Raw genomic sequence first — 8,114 nt, forward strand, 5'->3', positions numbered from 1 at the left:
GGCAGCAACATAGCCAAGATGGAAGACGACCCAAGGGAAGAAGGAGGAAGGCGACACACAAGAATCAGGCAGCAACATAGCCAAGATGGAAGACGACCCAAGGGAAGAAGGAGGAAGGCGACACACAAGAATCAGGCAGCAACATAGCCAAGATGGAAGACGACCCAAGGGAAGAAGGAGGAAGGCGACACACAAGAATCAGGCAGCAACATAGCCAAGATGGAAGACGACCCAAGGGAAGAAGGAGGAAGGCGACACACAAGAATCAGGCAGCAACATAGCCACAATTTAAAGTTGTTAAACTCTACGAGCTTCTTCAATCGTCGAGGGCCCGCGGGGAGAGACTTCGCAGAAGACGGAGTTCCGGAGACCAAGGGTTAACATTTTGTCCTTATCACATTACGGCAGAAGAGAGACCCAAGAGCCGGTGATCGACTCTCATCCCGCTGGTGTCCAGCTGTTTCTGGAGGACGCGGCAAGCCAGACTCTTGAGCTCAAAGTGGCCTTATTGACTTAGACTGTAACTGAGTTCTCTGTCACTCGAAATCCGTAAGGCATCGAACTTCAAACAGCTATTGAATGGCATTGTATTATACAATTGCATGGATGAAATTCCAGGTTAAATACAACACTTCGCCTACACACCTGACGCCCCCTACAACACTTCCTTCACACACCTGACGCCCCTACAACACTTCCTTCACACATCTGACCCCCCTACAACACTTCCTTCACACACCTGACGCCCCTACAACACTTCCTTCACACACCTGACGCCCCCTACAACACTTCCTTCACACACCTGACGCCCCCTACAACACTTCCTTCACAACATGCACCATCAACACCCTGAGACCAACTACAAAGTGAGATCAAAGACAGAAACGTTTGGGCTTAATAGCCACAAGTATAGTAATCTTTTTACTAATCTGTGCCATAACTCCTCGACCACTTGTGCATCAGTTTGCGAAACCTGTGCATCTTTCCCCAATCATGGCGGCTGTGTTTCCATTTATTCAACAGTATATGAGTTCCGAGGCACTACGAGGGTGTTACCACAGACCTGATAGCTGAGTGGACAGCGCTTCGGATTCGTAATCCCGAGGTTCCGGGTTCGATCCCCGGTGGAGGCGGAAAATAAATGGGCAGAGTTTCTTTCACCCTGATGCCCCCTGTTCACCTAGCAGTAAATAGGTACCTGGGAGTTAGACAGCTGCTACGGGCTGCTTCCTGGGGGAGTGTGTAACAAAAAGGAGGCCTGGTCGAGGACCGGGCCGCGAGGACGCTAAGCCCCGAAATCATCTCAAGATAACCTCAAGATAACCTCAAGATAACCTCAAGATTAACCTCAAGATTAACCTCAAGATAACCTCAAGATTAACCTCAAGATTAACCTCAAGATTAACATCAAGATTAACCTCAAGATTAACCTCAAGATAACCTCAAGATTAACCTCAAGATTAACCTCAAGATTAACCTCAAGATTAACCTCAAGATTAACCTCAAGATTAACCTCAAGATTAACCTCAAGATAAACCTCAAGATAAACCTCAAGATAACCTCAAGATAACCTCAAGATAACCTCAAGATAACCTCAAGATAACCTCAAGATAACCTCAAGATAGGGTGTAAATATTTTATTAAGTTTCCCCTTCTATTAATTCTCAGCATATCGTCTGGGGCTTCCTTGCTGCCTTTAGGCCTTTTCTTCAAGTCCAATAATAATTATGAACAATGAATTAATCATCAAACAGCTGAAAAGATAAATAATCATAAATTAATTGGCCCTCAAGTAATTATCAATAGAAGAAAGTCTCATTAATCTGAGTTCTTAAGTCTCATTAATCCTCCTCATGTTTCCCCTCACTGATCTTGCTCGTTACCAAACGTATAACGACCAACGAGCCAACCGGTCAGAGGGAAGGAGACAGGAGGATAACTGATGGATCTTGCATATAATTAGTCTTGTACTAATAATATTGAGACAGTTATCTTGAGGTTATCTTGAGATTTTTTTTTTGTTGTTAACAGATTCGCTACCTGGAACAAAAATTTCCAAGTAACACGGGCTATGGTGAGCCCGTAGTATCTTGTGATGATTTCGGGGCTTTTTTTAGTGTCTCCGCGGCCCGGTCCTCGACCAGGCCTCCACCACCCCCAGGAAGCAGCCCGTGACAGCTGACTAACACCCAGGTACCTATTTTTTACTGCTAGGTAACAGGGGCATAGGGTGAAAGGAACTCTGCCCATTGTTTCTCGCCGGCGCCCGGGATCGAACCCGGGACCACAGGATCACAAGTCCAGTGTGCTGTCGACCGGCTCTCTAGTTAACCCGTGCGGTGCGCAAAGTTTGCTCTCCAGTGGAATGAGCCACGGATTCCCACTGAAATAATGGACGCAGTTCGATTCCATGGTGTACTGGTGGTAAAGATAATTACTAAGAACAAATCCACAAGGGCCGTGCCAAGAGTTCGAACCTATGTCCGAGAGGATCCCAGACGCTACCTTAATCGACTGACCTACAACATGATTTACTCGATTAAGGCAGCGACTGGGATCCTCTCGGACGTAGGTTCGAATCCTCGTCACGGCCCTTGTGGATTTGTTCATTTCACACATCATGCTATTGTGAAATAATTACTAAGAGTTAATTAGATATTGCAATAGTGGGTGTGTTAACCACCTTACCAATCCCCCCCCCCCTTATACTTGGACCACGGAGTGACCATTATATAAAAGTCCGCGAACCCCGGAGAAAGCGTAGTAAAAAAGGCCCTGGCCAGGAGCAGGAACAGCAGGGGTCCAGTGACGGGTATGGTCCAGGGGTCCAGTGACGGGTATAGTCCAGGGGTCCAGTGACGGGTATGGTCCAGGGGTCCAGTGACGGGTATGGTCCAGGGGTCCAGTGACGGGTATGGTCCAGGGGTCCAGTGACGGGTATAGTCCATAAGTTATTCTGCGAAATAAGCGGACCTTCGCTGGTGCCCGGAGCGAGGGGTATTAAGGTCCGATGAAACAAGGTCTGCAGCCAATACCAGGAGACTACCACCAACTCGTCGGCCAATCAACGATCTCTCTTTATTGTTTATAAACGTTTGTAGACGTTCGTAAAGAGACTCGTTTGTTTGTCTTAATTTCTGGTAGCTGTGTACACCTGCTTGGGGTGTGTGTGTGTGTGTGTGTGTGTGTGTGTGTGTGTGTGTGTGTGTGTGTGTGTGAATGTACACCTGGCTGGTGTGTGTGTGGGTGTACACCTGGCTGGTGTGTGTGGGTTTACACCTGGCTGGTGTGTGTGGGTGTACACCTGGCTGGTGTGTGTGGGTGTACACCTGGCTGGTGTGTGTGGGTGTACACCTGGCTGGTGTGTGGGTGTACAAATATTTTTTTTTAAGCACAGACCCCAGCACATGCTGGGGTCTATACTTCGAATTTTGCTTATATTTTGCCCCGAGGGACGAGTTCACTAGGTACCGCCACCCATCCTGTGAGTGAACACACCGCCATAGCAGCATGTACAACACTCCCCAATAGGAAGAAAACCCGCTGGGTTGTTCATCCTGTCCCTCGTACCCAAACACAGGAGCTGGGACTTGCTTAACTGCCTCAAGTGAACGGCTTATCAAACAAGAAGTGTAGGAGACAAATATATAGAGTACTGAAGTACGTCCGGCTCCCAGAGTCACCAGAGTACTGGGCTCTTGTTCACATGCTGAGTGGTCTTTTTTGCTCATAATGCTGCAGGAAGCTGGGCCAGTGACTGTGGTGGGTCTGGCGGGGTCATTGGTGTTAGGGTCTTGTTATTATCTTGTCGCCTGGGCCACCTTGCTAAGGTGGCCCTCCACTTTGCTAAGGTGGCCCTCCACTTTGCTAAGGTGGCCCTCCACTTTGCTAAGGTGGCCCTCCACCTTGCTAACCTTGCTAAGGTGGCCCTCCACCTTGCTAAGGTGGCCCTCCACCTTGCTAAGGTGGCCCTCCACTTTGCTAAGGTGGCCCTCCACCTTAGCAAGGTGGCCCTCCACTTTGCTACGGTGGCCCTCCACCTTGCTAAGGTGGCCCTCCACCTTAGCTTCCTGTTTTCCTCCACCATCTAAGGTGCTGCTTCTTTCTCTCCCACTCCCCACCCTGGTAACGTTAAATCTATATGAATAGTGTGTGTGTGTGTGTGTGTGTGTGTGTGTGTGTGTGTGTGTGTGTGTGTGTGTGTGTGTGTGTGTGTGTGTGTGTACTTACCTAGTTGTGCTTGCGGGAGTTGAGCTCTGGCTCTTTGGTCTCGCCTCTCAACCGTCAAACAACTGGTGTACAGGTTCCTGAGCCTATTGGGCTCTATTATATCTACACTTGTGTGTGTGTGTGTGGCATCTTCCATGTACATGTTATCAAGCCTGGTGTTTATGTGCGCACTAGCCAGATATATGGGGTGCTCCTCTGCCAGGTGTGTGAATGGGATATGCCTAAAGTCTACGTCACATATCAGTAATAATATTAGCCACGTGTTCCTTGCTAGCATTCTTCAGGATTAAATATATTTCTCAGATAAAACAGAACTGAAGTATTAGTGAAAAAAAATATTTCTAGTTCTAAATTCTAAATATTAAAGATGTGCAGAGTTTGTTGATGACGTCACACAGCTGTGACAGGGAACAGTGAAGCAGAAAATGGTGACAAAACTATTGTTTCTAATAAACTTAGTTCCTTGCTACACTACTTTTATCTATACTGCTCTACCCCTCTACCTGGGATAGTTAATGGGGGTCTAACTGCAAACCTGTCTCCCCCTCTCACCCTTCACCCTCTCTCTCTCTCTCTCTCTCTCTCTCTCTCTCTCTCTCTCTCTCTGTCTCTGTCTCTGTCTGTCTGTCTGTCTGTCTGTCTGTCTGTCTGTCTCTCTCTCTCTCTCTCTCCGAGTCCTGCAAGAGTCCTCCTGTAATCTCTCTGCTCTCTCTCTCCTCTATTCTCCTGGCTCTCCCTCCTATCCTTCCCGCTCTCCCCCCTGTCCACTAATAATACCCCCCCCTCCTCCTCCTATTGCTCGCTGCACCTCTTATTTTTTCCCCTTCCCCCGGAGCCTCGGGCGGTGAATGGTTGCTATAAAACAGGATTACTTTGGTATAAACAGCTTTTCAAGCGTGGGAGAGTTAGCGTGGGTGTGTTCCTGGGAGAGTTAGAGTGGGTGTGTTCCTGGGAGAGTTAGCGTGGGTGTGTTCCTGGGAGGGTTAGCGTGGGTGTGTTCCTGGGAGGGTTAGCGTGGGTGTGTTCCTGGGAGGGTTAGCGTGGGTGTGTTCCTGGGAGGGTTAGCGTGGGTGTGTTCCTGGGAGGGTTAGCGTGGGTGTGTTCCTGGGAGGGTTAGCGTGGGTGTGTTCCTGGGAGGGCTAGCGTGGGTGTGTTCCTGGGAGGGTTAGCGTGGGTGTGTTCCTGGGAGGGCTGGCGTGGGTGTGTTCCTGGGAGGGTTAGCGTGGGTGTGTTCCTGGGAGGGTTAGCGTGGGTGTGTTCCTGGGAGGGCTAGCGTGGGTGTGTTCCTGGGAGGGTTAGCGTGGGTGTGTTCCTGGGAGGGTTAGCGTGGGTGTGTTCCTGGGAGGGTTAGCGTGGGTGTGTTCCTGGGAGGGCTAGCGTGGGTGTGTTCCTGGGAGGGTTAGCGTGGGTTCTCACCTAGTTGTGCTTGCGGGGATTGAGCTTTGGCTCTTTGGTCCCGCCATTCAACTGTCAATCAACTGGTGTACAGATTCCTGAGCCTACTGGGCTCTATCATATCTACACTTGAAGCTGTGTATGAAGTCAGCCTTCACCACATCACTGCCGACTGCATTCCAATTATTAAGTACTCTGACACGGAAAAAATAATTTGTGTGTGTCTGGGGATCACTTGGGTACTCAGTTTCCACCTGTGTCTCTTTGGGCGTGTACATCTAGTGTTAAATAATCTGTCTACTCTATTACCCCGATAATTTTATATGTGGTGATTATGTCTCCCTTAACTCTTCTATCTTTTAGTGACGTGAGGTGATATCCACGCAGCCTTTCCTCATAACTCATACCTCTCAGTTCTGGAGCTAGTCTAGTTGCATGCCTTTGAACCTTTTCCAATTTCGTCTTATGCTTGACACGGTATGGATTCCATGCTGGAGCCGCATACTCTAGGACTGGTCTGCCATATGTAGTAAATAAGGTTCTGAATAATTTCTTACACAAATTCCTAAAGATAGTTCTGATGAAAGCTTCACATTCGCCGCTGATGATTTCCTTTTGATGTGGGCTTCAGGTGACAGGAGATTATATCACGCTGAACTCATATTCTACCTCTCTTTCCGTTGTATTAAGGACTTCTTCTCCCATTCGTTAACTGACGGCCAACAGTCGACTATTTCAGCTAAATGAACAAATCCACAAGGGCCGTGACGAGGATTCGAACCTGCGCCCGAGAGCATCCCAGACGCTGCCTCAACCGACTGAACTACGACATGGTAATAAGGTTTGATGCATCACGCTATTGTGATTTCTGTGTGTAACATTTCAGCTAATTATTGGCAAAATCTGATAGTTTGATTTTCAAAATTTTGCAGACCAAATGTTGCCAAATGTTTAACTTTATAGAAAGTAAAAGAGGAGCAATAATATAAATTGGAACTTTCCAATTTAAATTATCGTATTGGTACATTGGTACCGAGCCGAGAGGCACTCGTTCACTCATTTACATCAATCCCGACCCGACCATGTTGTGCACGTACCCAACATCAATTACCATTAAAATTGGGTAGCGCTAGCACCAAGAGTATTTTCTATATATTATATATATTTTCTCTGGATTCAAAGGTGGTATTAACCTCACTAAACTCTAGGTGTATCATTTACTCAGGTTCACAGGACCCAGAGTATCATTTACACAGGTTCACAGGACCCAGAGCATCATTTACTCAGGTTCACAGGACCCAGAGTATCATTTACAAAGGTTCACAGGACCCAGAGTATCATTTACACAGGTTCACAGGACCCAGAGTATCATTTACACAGGTTCACAGGACCCAGAGTATCATTTACACAGGTTCACAGGACCCAGAGTATCATTTACACAGGTTCACAGGACCCAGAGTATTGTTTACACAGGTTCACAGGACCCAGAGCATCATTTACACAGGTTCACAGAACCCAGATCATCATTTACACAGGTTTGCAGGACCCAGAGTATCATTTACAAAGGTTCACAGGACCCAGAGCATCATTTACACAGGTTCACAAGACCCAGAGCATCATTTACACAGGTTCACAGGACCCAGAGCATCATTTACACAGGTTCACAGGACCTAGAGTATCAATTACACAGGTTCACAGGACCCAAAGTATCATTTACAAAGGTTCACAGGTCCCAGAGCGTCATTTACACAGGTTCGCAGGACCCAGAGCATCATTTACATAGGTTCGCAGGACCCAGACTATCATTTACACAGGTTCACAGGACCCAGAGCATCATTTACACAGGTTCACAGGACCCAGAGCATCATTTACACAGGTTCACAGGACCCAGAGCATCATTTACACAGGTTCACAGGACCCAGACTATCATTTACACATGTTCACAGGACCTAGAGTATCATTTACACAGGTTCACAGGACCTAGAGTATCATTTACACAGGTTCACAGGACCCAGACTTATATTTTTTTCCCCAGAGCTCCTCGCTCGTATCCCAGCTCGTAGACACCTCCTATTTCCTTTCTCTCAAAAATATTTTGTGCAGCCTGTTCCTGTGAGCGTCCTCCTGAGTGCCAAAGGTGCCAATGTCCTCCAATTTACGATGCCAGAGATAATAAAAGGAATTACGCTCCCATGATCGCAAATAAATACCCCCCCCCCACGACCTACTTCTCCATTGGTCATACCTTCATGGTATAATATGCTTTGAGGACGGGCTGTTGTAGATCCCTCTAGGTCTATGGATGAAATAGATCCACTTAACGGGCTCACTATAGCCCGTGCTACTTGGAACTTTATGTTCCAGGTAGCGAATCTACAACAAGAATAACAACGATACACTTGGATAATTCGACAGAAACAAAAACACTTGGATAAACGCGATGGGAAAGTGTACACTTGGATAATATTGAGGGACATATATGATGAGAC

The sequence above is a fragment of the Procambarus clarkii genome, chromosome 26 (assembly GCF_040958095.1).
Source record: "Procambarus clarkii isolate CNS0578487 chromosome 26, FALCON_Pclarkii_2.0, whole genome shotgun sequence".
Classification (NCBI taxonomy): Eukaryota; Metazoa; Arthropoda; class Malacostraca; order Decapoda; family Cambaridae; genus Procambarus; species Procambarus clarkii.